The following is a 21,127-nucleotide window of genomic DNA, read 5'->3' as shown; positions in this document are numbered from 1 at the left end:
GTCACAAAGCACCGAGCTGATCTCCCTGTACCACGCGGCTGCTTCCCACTAGCTAGCTATTTTACGTTTGGTAGTGTATAGATGTCCGTGCCACTCTCTCACCCCGTCCCAGCCCACCCCTTCCCTTCCCCGTGTGCCCAAGTCCACCCTCTATGTCTGCGTCTTTATTCCTGTTCTGCCTCTGGGTTCTTCAGAAGCTTTTTTTATTTTTAAATTTTTTTTTAGATTCCATATAAATGTGTTAGCATACGGTATTTGTTTTTCTCCTTCTGACTTACTTTGCTCTGTATGACAGACTCTGTGTCCATCCACCTCACTACAAATAACTCAATTTCGTTTCTCTTTATGGCTGTATTAAGTGGCATATTAACTGACTCCTGGGATTACTTAATTTTGAGCTCCTGAAAGGCAAGACCTGTGTCATTTCGTTTTGTGTCCTTGGTTATGGCTGGTACACAGGAAACACTCACTGTGTGCTTGTGGAGGAAAAACAGAGGGAAAGGAGAGAGAGGGGGAGGGAGCAAGAAAGGGGGAGAAGAAGGGAGGGGGGCCACTGGTTGTGGAAACACTTCGGGCAACAGTTCTAATGCTCAATCACAACGTAGATACGCAACCCTCTGGTTAAGTCACTCGTCCTCACCATCACCACAGGCAACACTTAGTGTTTCCTCTGTGCCAGGTCCTGTGCTGTGTTCACATGTACAAACTCATTTAATCCTCCAAGTGGCTGGAGATACTATTATCATCCCATTTTACACACAACGAGGAAGTGACAGAGCTACAACTGAACCCAGGGAAGCTGGCTTGAGTCCTGTTCTGAACTAGTATGTGTGTGGCCTCATTCGTTCGTTGGTTCATTCATTTATTCATTCAGTAAACTGTATTGTGCACCTCCCTGCACCAGCATCCCACCAGGCACCGGTCACACACTGGTGTGTGAGCAGAAGTGTCACTTCCCACCCTCCCTGGCTTTTCTACACCCACCTGGGGGCCTAACTGTGTAGTGCTGTTGCCATACGTGGCCTCATAATCTTCCGGGGGCAGGTGAGATGTGCACTTAATTTGGATCCTCTGGGCTTAGAACCGTGTGGCCACAGCCTCCAACAACTAACCATGGCTCCGGCTGTACCACTTCCCACAGCTGTGTGACCTGCAACAAGTCACTCACCTTCTCTGGGCCTCCTGGGCTATAAAAAGGGGAGACCCTGCAGACCCCAGAGGGCTGATGAGAGGGTTATGTGAGGCAATGCCTGGCATAGAGTGCTTAGCATAGTGTGTGCATTGAGAATTATTCCCTAAATGTACAGGTTAAAGGACTTCAACTACAGAAGCCAATAGCCTTTGGACACTCCATGCAGGAGGAAACTGAGGCTTGGGGGAGGTGAAGTGACTTGTTCGAGAGCATGAAGCCATTAGCAGCATAACCAGTAGGAGAACCCAGGTCTCGAGACGCCAAGGCCCCATCCCCCTGTTGTTCTACGATGCAGGCTGTGCTCTGTGACACAGGCTCTTTCGGGACGAGCTAAGCTTTGTGCCAGGAATCTATCACTAATGTTGATGCTTCGCTGCACACGGCTGGGCGTTCTTTTGTGGTTTAAATGTTCTGTGTGTCTCTCCAGTAACTTGACAAAGGCCACCTCTGTCGCTGCCCGTGCAACAGAGGAGGGTCAAGCGCCACTTTCATCTCAGGGGCAGGGCACTTCCCGTCCCCTCACTCAGGGGCCTGGCACGGCGGTGGGTGCAGCACTCGGCTTGATAAAGATCTTCATTGACCCAGGCTCACGCTAATACCAAGAGCTCGGTGAAAACACACTCAGGGACTCCACCTGGAGCAGACATGGTCACCACCACATCCATCTCCTGATTAGTGGCAAAACCCAGTGATGTCTCTCTCCAGAAACCTGCCACATTCTCTCTGAAGTGTTTTATTTAGAAGTGCGTTGCTTTGGGAGAGTGCGCCTTCTTTAGCAAGCTGTTTCTGTAGTTTTGCTAACTCTGAGTGCTAGAGAAGTTCTGTGTGCCTGCTTTTAGGAACCTGGTTCTTGTGAGGCTTGAGGGCCCACAGGTCCCCGGCCAGCCCCGCGGTGCTGGTCCTGCTGGGAGGTGAGTCCACCCTCCTCTGGGGGTGGAGGGACGGTTACTCTGCTGAGCAGCCATGCCCCTGCTCCTGCCAGGGTGGGGGCAGGGATGCTGGCAGGTCGACTATGATGCTTTCTTGATAACTGGAAGGTGACAGAACACCCTCTCTTTTTTCTAGCTGTTAAGCTGGCTGTGAAGGAGGAAGGGTCACCGGGGCCAGTCACCGGTGAAGCCATAGATGGCTCTGAGGCCAGCTCTTGCCCTAGTTTGCCAGGATGTAAGCTCCATGGTGGAGACTGTCCTGTGACTTCGAATAGAGCCCAGCACATAGTAAGTGCTCATGAAACAGGTGTGGCATGAATGGCTGGCAGGCCACAGAGCCCACAGTAGGAGAAAAGCACACCCCTTAGAGTGTTCACCGAACAATAGAACTGAAGTCAGTTGAGAATAGTTAGGCTTCTCAGGAAAGTTATCAAACTGTACCCTCAGAATACTATTCTTCATAAGAATGGATGCTTTTTCACTAATTGGAATGAATGAATAATAATAGCTGGGTGATTTTGCTTAAAAAAGGGTTCCTTAAAGAGCCACATGGCACAGGGAGATCAGCTCATTGGTTTGTGACCACCTAGAGGGGTGGGATAGGGAGGGTGGGAGGGAGGGAGATGCAAGAGGGAAGAGATATGGGAACATATGTATATGTATAACTGATTCACTTTGTTGTAAAGCAGAAACTAACACACCATTGTAAAGCAATTATACTCCAATAAAGATGTTAAAAAAAAGGGTTCCTTAAAAAAAAAAACTCCTAAAGAGTTTATAAAGATAGAACTACCACACGACCCAGCAATCCCACTACTGGGCATATACCCTGAGAAAACCATAATTCAAAGAGTCACGTACCACAATGTTCACTGCAGCTCAATTTAAAATAGCCAGGACATGGAAGCAACCTATGTGTCCATCGACAGATGAATAGATAAAGAAGATGTGGCACATATATACAATGGAATATTACTCAGCCATAAAAAGAAATGAAATTGAGTTATTTGTAGTGAGGTGCATGGACCTAAAGACTGTCATACAGAGTGAAGTAAGTCAGAAAGAGAAAAACAAATACTGTATGCTAACACATATATATGGAAACTAAAAAAAAAAATAGTTCTGAAGAACCTAGGGGCAGGACAGGAATAAAGACACAGATGTGGAGAATGGACTTGAGGACACGGGGAGGAGGAAGGGTAAGCTGGGACAAAGTGAGAGAGTGGCATGGACATACATACACTACCAAATGTAAGATAGCTAGCTACTGGGAAGCAGCCACCTAGCACAGGGAGATCAGCTCGGTGTTTTGTGTCCACCTAGAGGGGTGGGATAGGGAGGGTGAGAGAGAGATGCAAGAGGGAGGAGATATGGGGATACTTGTATACGTATAGCTGATTCACTCTGTTATACAGCAGAAACTAACACACCACTGTAAAGCAATTATACTCCAATAAAGATGTTTAAAAAAAAAAGAGTTTAAGTGTTTAAACTCTGTAAGCCTTTAAAATCTTTCTTACAGACAGAAAATGCATGGTTCTGACCTGGACCTCAGGTGGTTTACACCCGACCTTAACTTCAAGGCCTCCCTGTTCCCACCTCTGCTCCTTCATCAGCCCGTTTCTTCTTCTATTCTGGCTTTCAGAGAGTGGTCCAATCTGAAGGCTCCCATTGCAACCCCTAGGACAGGGGCCACAAATAAGTTTCATCTTGAAAGTCAACTGTGATTGATTAGCAGGGGTTACCTAGAGTTGAATTTGAGGAGTCTGAAAATGGGGATTGATTAGTGATGTCTGCCACAGATGTGGGTTCAGGATGTGGGGGCCTGTGTTTCAGGTATTCACGGTATCTCTCATCCTGTCCTCTTTCTCTTTCAATCCCTGGGCCAAGACGTTAAGGGGCCCACAAGGTAGCCCCACCTGGTTGTTTTATTTACATCTCCAATTCGGGAGGTCTAAGACCACGCTCTTCGTTTCCTTCAAATCTATCCCTCCTTCAGACCATATGGACCAGCCTCCCTGGGATTTCTTGGGTTTGACCTTTCTTGTTCACTCTTGAGGTCATCATCTGAGTTCAGGACTCTAGCGTCTCTCATTTGGCCCTTTCTGCAATGGCTCCTTGGTAGGTCTCCCTCCCAGAACCACCACCCTCTGACCCACAGTGAATGCTGCTCTGATCCCCCTTAAGTGTCCATTAGACATTTATTTCCCCGCTCTGGAAGTCGCAATGGCTCTAAATGTTCAACAAGTAGTGTCTAACATCCCCTGTTGAACAGTTAAGACTAATCTCTCTCTCTCATTCATTCATTCACTTTTTTAAACATCTTTATCGGAGTATAATTGCTTTACAATGGTGTGTTAGTTTCTGCTGTACAACAAAGTGAATCAGCTATACGTATACATATATCACCATATCTCCTCCCTCTTGCGTCTCCCTCTCACCCTCCTTATCCCATCCCTCTAGGTGGTCACAAAGCACCGAGCGGATCTCCCTGTGCTATGAGGCTGCTTCCCACTAGCTATCTATTTTACATTTGGTAGTGTATATACGTCCATGCCACTCTCTCACTTCGTCCCAGCTTACCCTTCCTCCTCCCCGTGTCCTCAAGTCCATTCTCTACATCTGTGTCTTTATTTCCGTCCTGTCCCTAGGTTCTTTAGAACCATTTTTTTAAGATTCCATAAATATGTGTTAGCATACGGCATTTGTTTTTCTCTTTTTAACTTAACTTCACTCTATATGACAGACTCTAGGTCCATCCACCTCACCACAAATAACTCAATTGCGTTTCTTTTTATGGCTGAGTAATATTCCATGACTCAGAATATATGTGTCACATCTTCTTTATCCATTCATCTGTCGATGGACACTTAGGTTGCTTCCATGTCCTGGCTATCGTACATAGAGCTGCAGTGAACACTGTGGTACGTGACTCTTCCTGAACTATGGTTTTCTCAGGGTGTGTGCCCAGTAGTGGGATTATCCATTCTCTTATTCCCCTTTCTTCTTTGTTCACATATTTATCAAATAAACATTCCATGATCGCCGCATCCAAAATGTCAGATATGTATTGTCTCCTAAGGACACAAAAATGAATACTTCCCCTGCAGCTTCAAATCCTGCAGGTGCGGATGCAGTCCGGTTTGCCTGTGGTAGATACGTCCAGTCCAAGGTTATGTGAAGTTCACAACCCCGCCCAGGTTACTAGTTCCCTTAACGCCCACGTTATTCCTGCTTTGAGGAGCTCGCAGTCTGGGGTGGAGACAGACACCTTAAAAATTCATTCTAATTCCAGGTGATAAAGTGCCCCCTGAAATGCCTCTCCTTCTCCCTTTGGTTCCTTTCCCAGGCCTGGGTCTGTCTCCTTTCCTCTGGGGTCTGCCTCAATGCCACCCTCTCCCAGCATCCTTCTCTTCTCTCATAGTACCCACCACACCCTGGTAAATATTCCGTGTGCCAAGGTCTTGGGTCTACTTGCCACCACTCCCTTTCCACCAGCTCCAGATCTTTACCTCATTTCTGTATAAGGCAAACGATCCAGCACACAGTAGGGCCCCCATAGGAGCTGAACTGATTCGACTTCAGTTTTTTTTTTTTTTTTAATTTTTTTTTTTTTTTTTTTTTTGGTGGTACGCGGGCCTCTCACCGCCGCGGCCTCCCCCGTTGCGGAGCACAGGCTCCAGACACGCAGGCTCAGCAGCCATGGCCCACGGACCCAGCCGCTCCGCGGCATGTGGGATCCCCCCGGACCGGGGCACGAACCCACGTCCCCTGCATCAGGAGGCGGACTCTCAACCACTGCGCCGCCAGGGAAACCCTCAACTTCAGTTTTTGAGTAAATCTCTCATGTGCTCTGTTTCTCCCCGCTGACCCCCAATCTGACCTCTCAGACAGGCCACCCACCCATTTGCTTTGGTACAACTGGGCTTGGGGCTGCACTGCCTGCCCCTGCCACTTACAGGATGGGTGTGTTAACCCCCAGGTGCTTCAGTTTTCCCATCTTTAAAATGGGTATTTTGATAGTAACTGCCTCATAGGCTTGCTGTGAAGATACAATGAGTTAATGTTTGTTAATGTGCTTAGAACAGTATTTGGCACAAGGTAAAAGTGTGGGCCATTATTATGGTCATAAAGGGCTTTCCCTACATAGGTCCTTCTCTTTATTTTTCCTGTGGGCCTGAACTCATTTCATCTTTGTTTGGAGTCGTCACCCTCTCCTGTTAGCACTTACTTTGCATTTTGTCCCCCTCATCATGAGTCCCTGGGGTTCTCCTACCTGGCTGGGAGGGTCTGGATCTTGAGGGGTTATGGGTGGACCTGCCACTGCTGTCTGGGAAGAATCATCGCCCCCACCACTCACTGGGTCACACCTGGTTGCCCAGCAACCAGCAACACACATCTCTGCCTCGGCTTGCAATTATACAGGGAAACAAAATGTTTCTGATGATCCCTCAAACCACACTCCATTGAGTTCTGTTCAGCCCGTGGCCCAGCAACAAAACCCAAAGGAACAGAACAAAGCAGCGAGACCTCTGGGGACAGGGCACTGCGCTAGGAGACCAGAGCTGGGTTTCTGGCCACGCTGACCCCTGGCTGGCTGGGCGATGCAGAGACCCTCACCCAGGTCTGGGTTTAAAAAGTGGCCCTGTCACCACCTCCTCACTGGCTGAGCCATATCCACTCAATGCCTTGGTCTCTCCTCACCTTCTGGAGTGTGAATTTGGTACCTGCTTAGTAGGGCCTGGCAAGAATGAACGAGATGACGTTATCATGTCCGTCTCCTGTTCTCAGCTCTCCGGCAGCTGCCCCACTTGAGAGGGGACCCCACAGCCTTCCTGCAGCTCCTGCGGTTGTCCAGCCCTCGCCCCCACTCCAAGCCCTCGTCCACACTTCCCCTCACTCCCCAGGGCAGCTTTCCTTTCGTTCTCCAGGTCCTCTCTGCCTCCCGATCCCCAAGATCTCAGACTATCTCTCTGCTATTACCCCCCAGGCCCTTGCTTATTTCCTCCAGAGCCCTTATTACAATGGATGATCTCAATTATTTTTCCATTTACTTGGCTTTTTTTCTTGCCACCCACACTCAAACACAAGCCTCACAAGGCCAGTAACATTTTGGCGTTCATTCCCTGCTGTATCTATCCCCAGGGCCTAGAACTATGTCTGGCACATAGTAAGTGTTCAAGAAACATCTACCGAATGAATGAATGAATGAATGAACAAATGAAAGAGCTTTCGGATGCCTGGAGCTTAATAGGTGCTTGGGAACTTCTAGCCTTTTGTTCCACTCTAGGTTTTTCTGCTGACACCTTCGTACTCCATACTACTTGGTCCAGCATCGACTGGAGGCAATTCTTTCTTAGATATTTACAGCAGAAGGTAAAAAATATCCATGAATTGAGAAACACGGTAGCATGAAATCATCAACCCTGGCACTTTTCAGGGACAAAACTTCAGGACAGAGCTGGCAGGATGTGTCCCAAGAGGCTCTGAAATTGAAATACCCGCAGATAGGAAAAAAAAAACCATCTAAGATCTGAGGGCGTCTAGAACACACTGAAGAGTGGGGGCTTGGGCCAGGTGGGCCTGGGTTCGGATGTCACCTCTGCAACCTGTTGGCAAATGACCTTGGCACATGGTACCTCAGTTTCCTCATCTCTAAAATGGTAACAATATTCAAAAGAGATGCCCTACCTAAAAGACACGTTCCCCAATCCCCACCATCCTCCAGGGCTCAGGATGAAACCTCGGGGCTGGGACTCACTGCAGCCCCACGGCTGGTCTCCAGCAGCCTCCCACATCGTGGCTGCACTTTCTGTTACTGTGCTGAGGCCAGAAACACGGCTGGCTCCCCGAGATGGTAATTGTTGGGACAATTTAGGAAACCTTTGGGGGAGACAGAAAAGCTGGCAGTTCCCGATCAAACAGCCAGCTGTCCCGGAAGCCCATTGTCAGAACATCACAGGGGCAGTTTTGCAGCCTGGCCTCACATTAACTGCAGCAGTCAGAAAACGGATTATTCCAAACCCCAGCGTTCACTCACTCAACACTTCCCCCTTGTCTGGGTAATTAGATCTCCCAGGACTTCAAGAGGATGCTGGCAGCTTCGTGCCAGCTCATGCGTCCTTGAGACTGGCAAGGGGGCAGCAGGACATGCATCTCTGTTAGATCACAGCCTCTCCCGGCTGGCACCCTCCCCCTGGGACCTGACCTAGGTGGGGATGAAAAGGACATACCTTTTCAGGTAAGGAAACAGTGGGAATGCAGGGAAGCTGGCCTGGTGCATGGACCGGGAGGTGGTGGAGACATTGCTGGCAGCTGTGGCCAGGGTTAGATTTTCTGATATCTCTGTGACGCTCAAACTGAGCTGGGCTGAGGGTTCTGGTTGGGGCCAGGTGGACTAGGGAGCCCTTAGCATGCTTACACGTGTCATCATCACTCATATTTTCATTTATGCAGAATCCCTGCTAGGTGCTGAGGTGTCAGAGGCAAATGAGACTGCCCTTGATCTCAGGAAGCTTAAGATCCAAAAGTCTAGGATGGTGCCTGCCCACTCACCAGATATCCTATAGCTGCCTCTATCAAGTGGAAGGAAAACACTTTGGCCCTTTAGGAGTTGAGCCCAAATGTGGTAATTTACAAAGCTACCCTCTGCACTCTACAGTTTGCCTCTGAAGGGATATATATATATATATATATATATATATATATTTTTTTTTTTTTTTTTTTTTTTTCCTGCAGTGGGGCTTGCCTAGGATTCCCCCACATGCCTCCTTCTCTGGGATGGGAACAGTTTGGTGACCACTTTTTCTCAATGAATACTCAGTGGTTTCTTGGGACTTGGCTCTCTCCCAGCTCCCAGCTCCAGCTTCTAATAGACTAGGGAGCTTTTTTTCTGACACTGTGATTCCTCCAAACACATCCCAGCAAGGAAAGAGGTGGGGCAAGGGGCACAGGACTGGGAAAGTGAGGAGACCCAAGGACCAGTCCCAACTGTCACCCACTCACTGTGTGACCCCACGCAAGTCCTCTCTGCGTCTCAGTTTCTTTATTATAAGATGGGAGGCTGGAAATGCTTGTCTCCCAGGGCAGCCACCATGGAAATTAAAACACACTACACACGAGGACACCCTCCCAACCCAGAGGGCTGCATGTTAAACGTTTGCCAGCACAGCGCTGCCTGGAATCTTAAGCAATACAAGGACCCGACACAGCTGGAGCAGATTCCACCCCCCCCACCCCCCGCCACACCCCCCAAGGACGCATTTGTTCTGTCAGTCCTGCCACCCATCCCTGCACGTCCCAATTTCCCTCGCTTTTCCAGCCTTTGCTCTGACACGGGGGGACCCGTTCCGCCCTCAGATCTGCAGTATGCTGCCCAGATGGCTTCTGTTGCTTACAACCAGCATGGCTTAGCTGACCCACCTTAGACCATCCCCAGCAGTGCAGAAGGAGAAGCTGAGAGAAAAACCATCACCCCTAATCTCACCCGTAACCACAACACGGGCACTTTCTGGATGTTTCTTTTCAGCCTTTTTCCCTCGCATCTGTTTCTATGGAGTTGTTGCCACGTACCGTGCTACACCCTACTTTTTTCACATTGCACTCTGTCACGAGCCTCATCCACATGGCTTCTTGTTCTCTGGAACAACAATTTCCCACATTGTTCCATCAGGCACACGGAGAAGCTGAAGGCGGCTTAATTGCTTTCTTAATGTTAGGCATTCAGGAATTACTTAAAAAAAATATCGCACAGGGATGTGGTTAAAAAAAGCTGAGAACTGAGTTCTCGTTTGCTTTTGTGCCAGACGGCTGTTGAGCTTGGGCAAGATCTTTCCCTCTCTGGGCCTCGGCGTCTTGAACATATAATATGTAAATAATGATGACGACAGTGGTAACAGTAATAACAATAATGGCCGTTTCCGTTCCCTGCAGGCTTCCTGCACGGAGCTGTGTGTTCTGACTCACAGCAGCTCATTTGTTCCTTACAACGGATCACAAGCAAGTACTGTTTCACAGATGAGTAGACAGGTTCTGAGAGGCGAAGTCCTTTGCTTCGCACAGCACAGCTGGGAAGTGCGTGGCACAGCTCGGATCGGACGCAGGACGCCTGCCGCTGAGCGCTCAGGCTGTATCGCCGCTTCCCAACGCCCAGCGTGCGATGGGCTCCCGGAGACACACGTGTTCACATGGAAGGGAGCTCGCCTGCCCTCGCCACAGTCCTTGTCTGTCCCCCCTGTACATCCTCACTTTACAGGAGAGAAACCGCGGCTCCAAGTGCAGAAGTGATTGTCTCCGGTGAGAGTGTTCCGCGTGGATTACGGCCCCTGCCCCGGTCCATTTGCTGAAGTCCTTAAGCCCCAGACCCTCAGAATGTGACCAAAGAGCGTCCCTGCAGAGGTGAGTCGTTGCTAAGGGAAGATGAGGTCTTGAGGGTGAGCCCTACTCCAGTATGACGGGTGTCCTTACGTAGAGGAAATGTGCAGTTAGAGACAGACACACACAGAGGGAAGACGGTGTGAAGACACAGGGAGAGGACGGTCACCTACAAGGTCAGAAGAGAAGCCTGGGACAGACCCTTTCCTCACAAGCAACCAACCCTGCCGACACCTCGATCTCAGACTTCCGGCCTTCAGAAGAGTGAGACAGGACGTTTCTGTTGTTTACGCCACTCAGTTTGTGGTCCTTCGTTACGGCGGCCCCTGGAAATGTATACGGCAGCGGGGCAGGGATGAATGAGAGCTGAGGTTCTGCCCGGAGGTGAGGGGGCTGCAATGGGGGCACAGAAGAGGGACATCTGCCCCCTTCACCACGTGCAGGGATGACCCGGGGGTCCCGGGCCTGGGTCAGGACCTCACCCACGGTACACCTGGGCACGTCCCTTCCCTCCTGGCCCTCAGTGCACCCTGGGATTGCTGGCTGAGACGGTCCCTGAGAGCCACCCCGGACCTGTGGTCCCACGGGTTTGCGACTCCCTCAGGCTACTGTCCCATCTGCCTTGACCTGACTGAGCTGGTGTGCGTCGGGGCAGCCCCGGGGAACGTTCTATTCTGCTACCGAAAGTCCCCTACGTACGAACAAGTTCTATTCCGAGAGCGCGTTCGTAAGTCCAGTGTGTCTGTAAGTCCTACAAAGTTAGCCTAGGTACCCAGCTAACACAGTCGGCTATATAGCGCTGCACTGTAATAGGCTTATAACGCTTTTCACACAAATCGTACATAAATAATAAAGAAAACATTTTTTTTTTTCGGTATGCGGGCCTCTCACTGTTGTGGCCTCTCCCGTTGCGGAGCACAGGCTCCGGACGCGCAGGCCTAGCGGCCACGGCTCACGGGCTTAGTTGCTCCGCGGCATGTGGGATCTTCCCGGACCGGGGCACGAACCCGTGTTTCCTGCATCGTCAGGCGGATTCTCAACCACTGCGCCACCAGGGAAGCCCAAGAAAACATTTTTAATCTTACAGTACAGTACCCTGAAAAGTACAGCAGTACAGTACAACAGCTGGCATACAGGGGCACGTTCACATCTTTGAAAGTTCACAACTTGAAGGTTCGTATGTAGGGGACTTAGTGTATTTTGTCCAGCAGAGGTTCCCCAAGATCTCATGCAGCAGCCTGTCCCCGGGGCTATCACTCCTTCCTGATCCTCCTTGGACCCCTCCTGGCAACCCTTACTAACTGATTGCCTCTCCGGTGTCAGACACCCTGACCACACCCTACGTGCAGGTGACACTCTCCTTCTACCTCTCTGACTTCTCCTGCTTTGCTGGTTGCCTGCTCCTTAGCAGCTGGTGTTCGCTAAGGACACCAGCTTGAGGAGCCCCCCAGGTGAATTCATTCCTGCACGTTTATTGACTGTACTCTCTGCCGGGCACTGTTCCAGGCACTAGTATACAGCAGTGAACAGCACAGGCCCAGATCTCTGCCTTCCCCCCATGCAGCTTTGGGACCTGTCAGCAGAGACAGGACTTCTCTGCAGGTGTCTTTGTCATCTAGATGTTCTGCCTCCGGGCCTGCCTTCCTATCCCCCGGGCCCTGAGAAGGCACAGTGCCCAGCAGAGACCTTTCCTTTCACCCCAGCCTTGCTCCTCTCCTTGCTGGCCCGTCTCCACCACAAGCGGCCAGCTGCTGTCTTGAAAAACAAGTCTGCGTGACACTCTCGTCCTTGACCGTCTACCACAGACTATGTCCTGACGTATGGTGCGCCCTCCTCTTCATCACCATCCCGGGCTGGGTCCAGCCCTCTCTTTTGGATGCCTGTCCTTCCCTCCTCACTGGCTTTATTTCCTGGGGTATCTCCCCATCCAACCCATACTCACGGTTGCCAGACCAACTGCCCTAGCTGCACTGTTCCTCTGCTCGAGAACCTTCAAGGCCTCCCTCCTGCCTCTTACTTTAAGCCCAAACTTTGTGCCTTAACATCTGGAGTCCTAGTATGGACTCTGGAATTGCCTGCCTGGGTCTGGATTCCTTCGCTCGTTAGCTGTGTGACCACGGGCAAGTGATTTCATTTCTCTGTGCCTCAGGTTCTTTATTTGTAAAAATGGGGATACTACTAGTGCCTACTCCACAGGGCTGTCAGGAGGATCAAATGAGGTGATGATGTGCGTAAAACTCTTAGGACAGTGTCTGGAGCATCTACAATGCTCAGTTACTCTTAATTATTATCACTACTGCTGTGGTTTCCTCCTTCAAGCCGTAACCAAACAGAGTGATCGGCTCTTCTTTTTACATAACCTTGTTTGCCTCTGTGCCTTTGTCTACGCTCTTCCCTCTACGTGGAGTGTCCTTCTCCACTGCAAACCCTGCCTATCCCTCAGCATCTTGCTCAACTACAGCCTCCTCCATGCAGCCCTCCCAGATCCTCCCATGTGAAGGGCTCACTTCTGCTTCTCAACTCTCTGGCATCTTCTCCAAAGTTATCCTATAGAAAGAGCCTCTGAGTCTTCTCTGCTCAGAAACGGTCCCTGGGATCATTTGCTGGGGCCACAGAAATTTCTAGGGGGCCTCCCTCTCGGGTGGAGGCTGACACTGGCAGACGGGTACGAGGGAACCATCTGCAGAGGCCCTAATTTCCACTGCCTATAAATAACTGTGTGTCTGAAACCACAGCAGGGCCGGGATTGTGCCAGGAGGAGTAAGATAATCGCTGTGGGGAGGTGGGGGGCTGTATAAGTAACTCACCTGCCCTGTCGGGGCCTCTCGTGTGACAGGCAGGCCTGGAGGGACAGGCGGCCTCAGCTCTCTTGCGCTTTGGGGGACCTGGGCTGGGTGGACAGCTGAGGTCGCCCCAACGCCAGAGACAGTGTAGCCTATGGTTACTGAGCAGCATCTCTTCCCCCTCAGCCCACTCGACAGATGAGGAAACTGAGACTCAGGGAGGTGAAGTAACTAGAGACTGGTGTCCAGGGCAGACCTACTGCATGGGAACCCCCCACGGGTCTTTGGAAGCCAGTGTGGGCAGGACTGCGAAGCCGCCCGGTAGGGAAGCTGGGCGGGGGCTCGGGGCAAGGGGCCGAGGGCACTGCCCCGGCTAGGCCTGGGGCGGGGACTCAGCTACACCCCAAGGATATGAAGTGATAGTCTTTCAAGGGAAGAGGTATCTGGGGGCTGGGTCCGAGTTGGTCACCCTTTGGCCAGTCTGATGTCTGTACTGCTCTTGCGGGGGCGGTGGTTCCTGAGGACCTGGAGGAGCCCCAGAGACTCCTAGACCTGCCCTCTTCATTGGCGGTGGGGCTTGGAGATGTCTCAGTCAATAGGCACCAGAGTCAGGTGGGTCCCCACTCGAGGCTCTCCGGCCCCATGTGTCCTCTGACACAGGTGGGCGGGCCACGCACGAGGCCAGAACATGGTCAGGGTGGAATGCCTGCAAGATGAACCTCCCGAGGCCCCACTGTGGGCCAGGCTCTCTGAGTGCGTTTTCTCATTTCATCCAGAGACCAGTATGGACCCTGGGGGCTGGATGTTACCCACTCCATTTTACAGACGTAAAAACCGAGGCACTGAGAATTTCTAGAACCTGAGCTCCAACCCAGGCTTTTAGACTCTACAGTTCAGTATCTTTCTTTAGTACCAGAGGTTTTCAAAATTTTTTTTCTTTTCTTTTTAAAGAATTCTTTGTTTTAAAAAAAATCTCACCAGATGCTTTACCATGCAAATCGAATTAAAAAAGAAAAAGGAGCTGCTGTGTTCCATGGTGGGGCGGAAAGGCCAGAGCCCTACACTCAGCGTCTCCCTGTCCCCTGGGGCGACCCCATGGACCCCCCAGGGGACCTCATATCAGAACAGCCTCACCCAAACCTCAGTCTCCCTGCCTTCAGCGAGCTCGTTGGCTCTTCAGCCCCTGAAGAGGAGCTGTACTCACGCCTCGCCCTCATGGAGCTCACGTCCCACTTCACACTCACGTGGACAGCACAGCATAGACGAACATAAACACAGTCACCAGGCTGACAGTCTGCACACAGTGCATGAACACACCAGCTAAAACCCAGCCTACAAAAATCAATCCATAGGCCGTGGGCTGGAGTCCTCTGTCCTTTGAGATACATCCTAGGCTCCAGGCACAATGAATCGCTCACTTCTCCCCACGCATGTCCCGGCTCTAACCCCAGGGCCTTTGCTCAGGTGCTCCTCTCATTAAGAACGTGTTCTCTTCCCCACCTCTGTGTGCTCAACTGCTCCCCGCCCTCTGAGACCTGGCTCAGAGGAAGCCTCTCCTGACTCTGTCTCCAGTCAGGCAGAGACTGCTCCCTCCTTTGCCCGGAAGCTCACTCCCCCTTGTTGTAGAGTTATTCTTGTCAACAGGAGGCAGTAGATTAAGGGCACGTTCGGCAGCCGGCCTGTCTGGGTACCAGTCCTGGCTGGGCCCCTTGTTAGCGGTGGTGCCCCGGGCCCTGATTTCCTCATCGGAAAGCTGGGATACGAACAGTCTCTGTTTCACAGGGGTTTGTGTGGATTAAATGAGGTGATGCCGTGAAGCCTCAGCAGAAGAGCTGGCCTTCTGTGAGCACTCGATACGTGTTAATGAGTCTGTGAGATCACAGCTGAACCGTGTATCACAGCTGTACCCGGTATCACAGCTGGAAATGGGGTCGCAGCTGAACCGTGCATCACAGCTGTACCTGGAGTCATAGCTGGAACTGGGGTCACAGCTGGCAGCCCTATCACAGCTAGACTGGAAAGAGTCTTCAGGGCAGGGGGTTTACAACCCAGCTCTGCAACCCTCCTGTCCAGGGAATCTTTAGGGAGCTCTGGAGCAGAAGGGGGTCGGGAAGGGGCTCCTCCGTCCTGGACGCTGGACCAAGAGGGAATGTCCTGGAAGGCTGCCCCGTCCCGGCCTCCCACCTGTCCCACGTTCAGCCACATCACACAGATACTGCCTGAGGAGCATACGGAATCCAGAGGAACAGTGTGGCCCAGGCCTGTGCATAACAGGTGCACGGCACACATCTGTTCAGTGCGTGAATGTGTGTCAGCTTACATCTCCGCTCAGCATGACAGAAACAGGGGAAAGACTGGGACCATCTTGAACACCTGTATCCACTGGTTCTGGAAGGTGGGTATTCTTATCATACCATTTACAGACGGGCAAACTGAGGCTCAGAGGGGTGCAGTGACTTGCTCAAGGGCCCCGAGGGTACAGCTGGGACTCCAGTCAGTGCTCTTACCACTCCTTCTCTTTTCTGAGCACACAGTAGGCTCTTAGCATTTAGGGCGTACTCACTCTGTAAAGCAAAGGTGCCTTCAGAGTAAACATCAGGGCCATCTTCCTCCCTAAGCCTTGGTTTCCTGCACACAGGGCTGCTGCGAGGCCCATATAAGGAAGGAGCCGGCCCTGGTAAGTTTGCTCACAGTCAGTTAACAGCCACTAGGTGGCTTTGGGACGCAGGCGTTTTGGATGTTTGACCAAGCCAAGCAGCATCGGTCAAGGAAGGTGCAGCCCCTCTAGTCCTGCTGGAGTCCCCCAGGAGCCCCCTGTCAGTGGAAGGTCAGGCCCTTTAACTGTTCTGCATTCTCCCCAGGCCTGCAGAACCGTTTGCCCAGCATAGACTCCGCTGCCCCAGCCTGGGAAGATGGAGAGCACGTACCAATCAACACGTGGGTTTATTTTATTGATGATTCAGAAAGATGTGCGGGTGGCATTCTGGAAAGCGTCTACACGTGATTCATCGGACTTTCACAGAAAGCTGTGCTTCTAAGGGATTTATTTTTCCCAGTGGCGCTGGGGGTTGGGGAGGGAATATAAACATTGCAAATCAAATACGGGCGCTCAGTTTTTGAAACCCATAGACTCACAGGTGCTGCTTAAGCCCATTATCTGCCCTGATAAGCTGCCTCTTTCTTCTCCACTAATTTAAACCCAACCTGCCCCTTCAGGTCACCCAGAGTCCCCAGCTGACACTGAGACAGCACCCGCCATGTGCCATGCACTCAGCACTTGACACGTGTTACTCTGGTCCTCACAGCGACCCTGTGAAAGAGGCAGTTATAATCTCGTGGCACAGATGAGGAAACTGAGGCACAGAGAGGTTAGGTAACTGGCCCAGTGTTCCACAGCTGGATAAGAACGGAGCCAGGACTTGACCATGACAGAGTGTTGGCCCCTTCAGTGCTGGGACACTAGTCGTAGACCCCCGTCCACCCGGACGGACCCAGCTTCTGCCTGCTTCCCTGGTGTAATTATTAACAGTGTCATTACGATCACTCCAGATTTGGTGCTCCTGAATCCTGCCTCCTCAATTCTCTCCTTTCTCCCCATCCTCAAGGGCATGCAGCTTGCCTGCTCTTCCTCCATACCTGCCCCGCACACAGTAGGACCACACCCCTCTGGGGTGAGCATATGACCTGGTCTGGCCCATCAGCCTATTCCATCCTCTGGCCACAGGGATTATTAGTTCAAGAGTGGCTCCAGGTGACCCAGTAGGGGGGAAACCCTGAGAAAGAGGTGCCTTTGGCTGCTGGGGGCCTCACGGGGTGAAGGCCTGCCCGAGAATGAAGCCAATACAGAGGGCGTTGGAGGTGGAAGAGAGCAGGAGAGGAGTGGACAAAGCCCTCCTCAGCGCTGGCGGCCCTGGATCCAGCCATGCCTGAGGCCAGAACAATCCCTGGGCTTCTCAGGTGCACAAGCCAGAAAATCCCCTTTTTGCATAAGCCAGTTTGAGATGGGTTTCTATCCAATAGAATCCTAATAGATAGAAATACTCAGTAAATACTGGAAGATGATGATTGTTTGGTAGAAAACCTTCAAAGCACTTTCAACTCACTATCTCCAAATGGCAGAGAGTGAAGTAGCACAATTCCCATTTTACAGATGAGAAAGCTGAAGTTATCAGTCTAAATATCTTGTCTGAGGTCACGAACCTACTTAGTGACAGAGGCAAGGCTGGACAACCTCCCCAGGCTTCAGGCCCGGCCCTCCTCCACCCCTGCATGTATTTGAGAAGGTGGTTGGTTACCTCAGCCTCTTAAATACTCGGAGGAGCTTTGCTCCTCCAGGCCTCGCACCTGACAGCGTCCTGGGCTGCTTCACAGGAAGACGGGGTTGGGGAGGGGCTGGTGTGGGGAGGCATCCTCCCTCATCTCTGGCCAGGTATGAATTCCCTGCATGGACCCTGTGTCTGAGTGGCCCCCGGTTCCACCCTGCCTGGGACACTGCTACAGCTGTGTCTGCCTCACTTTCCCTGCTGACCTCTCAGGGCTCCAGAGATGCCTGGGGAGACGGAGTACACGGAGAAATACGGCGTCACAGTGACAAACAGGAGAGCCCCTTTGCTGCCTTCGTGCCCCGCCCCACCCCGCCCCGTGCCTGCGCAACGGTGGCTCTGCGCAACGTGGGCCCTGCCGGGTCTGAGGGGTGTCTCGTTCATCCTCGTGTTCATGCCACATGGGGTACCATCTCCCACGATCTGCTCTCCTGTGCTCCCTCAGCCCCACTCTCTCCACGACTTGGGCAGGCCATAGGATTCATACAAAATTAACTGGAGGTTCCATTTCACAACACTCCGATGTATCCGGTTCCCACCCTACCCTGCGGCTGCCCTGTCTTCTTTGTCCCCTCTCTCCCCCACCATGAAATATGCAATGCGGGGAGCGCCCAGCAGGGCCTCTTGAGCTGCCCCTGCTGACAGCCGGTGGTGCAGGGTCAGGAGTGAAGGACGAGAGCCCTGCATGCTCAGGGCACGGCCACTCCGGGCTCCCGGGAACCGAAGCTAAGTGTTCTCTGGGTGACGCAGGGTATCCTGTGTCCCGTCCCCACGCTGCAGCCTTCCATACTACACAGAGAAGGGCACTGAGCACCCGCGCCTCTTCTTTCTCCCTCCCTTCCTTCATTCTGCTGATGCTTTTTTGAGCCCCGGGCACTGCAGCAGGTGCTGGGACACAGTGGAGAATGACAATCAGCTCCTGCCTCAGGGCTCACAGGCCACCCCAACACCCACTACCCGTCTTTCCAGACAGTGCGAAGCCACCTCCTCTGGGAAGCCTCCTCTGATAGCACATTGACCCTTTGTTGGGCACCATCTTATTTAATGGCCTAATTTTTGTACAGGGATGGGGCCAGAGCATGGTTTTTATAAAAAAGAGATACTTGGGTATAATAATAATCACAACGATAACGAACATCATTTTGTAAGTGTCTAGGGACTGCCACACAGTGCTAAGCCCTTCATGTGGATGGCCTGATTTATTTCTCACATCATCCTGTGAGGTAGGTAGTGTTATCGTGCCCATTTTACAGATGAGACAACTGAGGCTCAGAGAGGATTCACTGAACGCTCCCAGTGTCCCTTGAAGAGTAAGCCAGTCAGGATTCAAACCTGGGTCTCAGGGGCTCTACTGCCCTAGGCTGGACAGGTGTGAAAAGAAGGGAGCAGTGGAGGGCACGAAGGGAGGGGCATTACCAGGACGGAAGAGAACCAGCAGCGGGAGAGGAAAGCAGTGGCACTCAATGGCCCGGTGAAATATCCAACACTGCCAGACCATGGGCACTGAGTTCATGGCCTCTGCGGGCCGCAGGTGGTGCCCCCGGTGGGAGTTGATTTCTATGGCGTCAGATCCCCTCTATCACTTGCAGAGATCTGTTTGCCTCAAATTAGCTGGATGTGAACGGGAAGGCTAGTTTATGCGTGGCCTGGAGCAGCTGCCGGAAGTGTGACTCAGAGGCTGCTCCCTGCTGATGTCAGCAGACTAGGGCAGCGGGGGTCGGGAATGGCCAACCTGGGACCCTGGGACAGGTTGGCGCTGGGACAGCTCCAGACCGTAGGGCTTTGAAGTTGGGGGGCTGGGGCTGGAGGCCAAGCGTTTCTCTGAGTCAGAAGAGGGCTAAACAGGGCAGGACACATGCTGAGCATGAGAGGGAAAACGAAAAGTGCCCTGGTGGCTCCCCCCTCTTCAGACCCTTGGCAGACAGAGGGCAGCTTCGCAGGACTGTACGTGCGTGTGGCTGGGGGCTGAGGGCACACCTGGCTGAGGGGTCTGACACAGCTGTGTTTGAAGTCTGAGCTGATGTGAGCCATGGTGGTGACCCTGAGCCCTCATGCTTCCCATCTGTGAAATGGGTAACACCACCTGCTTCCAAGGAATGTGGGTGATAAGGATGCAGAACAGCCTAGTAAAACGTGTAGCACCGGCTCGGACACTGGCCAGTGTCCCAGAAGAGTCAGATTCCACCGTTTCCGGAGAACGTGACTGCTTATTCCAGAGTAGTGATAATCATACTGGAAACAACAAAAGCTGATGTTGATTGAGGACTTCTATTCCGGGGACTTGGCCTGATCTCACTCAATGTTCAAAACCCAAGTTACTGATGGGGAAATGGAGGCGTTTAGTCTCTGGGGCTGAATCCTAACACGCAGTGCTGTCCATGTGCCTGGTAGGAGGGGTACTAAGCTACTTCACTTTAGCATCACCACAACCCTATGAGGTAGTCACTATTATTATCCCATTTTTCGGATGAGGAAACTAAGGCACAGAGAGGCTGAGTAACTTGCCCAGAATCACACAGCTGTTGACTGACACAGCTGGGATTTGAACCCAAGTTGTCCAAGTCCAAGTCCAAGAGTAGCATTACGCTCCTCTGTCCTTCCCCAGGCCTCTTTCAGCTCCATCTGCACCCTGGGAAATCCTTCAGGGGATCAATGCAGCAGGGGCTCTGGTTAATCCTACTATGGGCTTTCCTCCTTCTCAGGGACGTTTCCCATGAGAGATCTCACTTGATGCTCATGAAATATTAGAAAACCAAGGCCCAGAGAGGTCAGACAAAAGCCTCAAAGGCACACAGCTGACAGGCAGCAGAGCAAAAATCAAGAGCTGTCATTATCGTTTCCGTTTTACAGATGAGAAAACAAAGTCTCCTTTATTTTTCTTTTCATGTAACTTCTCCCAGCACATCAGCAGTCTGGGAATTCTATCTAAGAAATGTCACTCTGGGCCACGTCACATGCTTTCCCTTCTCTTCCCTCCATTGCCAAGTTTCAACACCTCCTCTTCCAGGTAGCCTTCCCTAACCCTCACTGCCCACCCATCTCGTTTCTCCTCGATCCCTGGGGTCCTTGCTGCACTTGGTCTGGATTATCTGCTATTCTGGCTGCTCGGCCATCCGAGAGCTGCTCTCTGTGGGCTGGGGACTCAGTGGCCACACCTCAGGGTTTTATGGGTCGGTTATCCACCCTCCTCTGTGCCAGGCACCAGGCTGGGTGCTGGATGTTCACAGAGGAGCAGGATGGGATTCCTGCCCTCAGATGCACACCTGCCCATTTTCCTGAGGAAGAAAGTGAGGCTCAGTGCAGCTTCTTTGCAGAAAGTTGCAGGACTGGGAGTGCCAGAGCAGAGTACCTCACACCTGTGCTTTGGGGGTTTATTTAGGGAACTTTTCTTCTTCCTGGTGAGGGGAAGGTAGCTGTGGGGGTGGAACCCAAACTCTGAGCTCTGGTGCCCAAGCTGGGCTGGTGCCTTTCCTCTCCGCCTTGCGGCAGATGACACGGCTTTGGTCCCCTCCAGAAAGCTGAAACCTT

General features: G+C 51.9%; 1 protein-coding gene across 12 annotated transcripts in view; it reads right to left on the bottom strand.

The window, feature by feature from the left end:
- ATP2B2 (ATPase plasma membrane Ca2+ transporting 2) overlaps positions 1 to 21,127 on the bottom strand; it is a 373,485-nt gene that overhangs the window by 88,570 nt on the left and 263,788 nt on the right. The gene's annotated exons all lie outside the window — the stretch shown is intronic.

Source organism: Kogia breviceps, chromosome 10 (genome assembly GCF_026419965.1).
Source record: "Kogia breviceps isolate mKogBre1 chromosome 10, mKogBre1 haplotype 1, whole genome shotgun sequence".
NCBI lineage: Eukaryota > Metazoa > Chordata > Mammalia > Artiodactyla > Physeteridae > Kogia > Kogia breviceps.
This window is presented reverse-complemented; position numbering and strand designations above follow the sequence as displayed.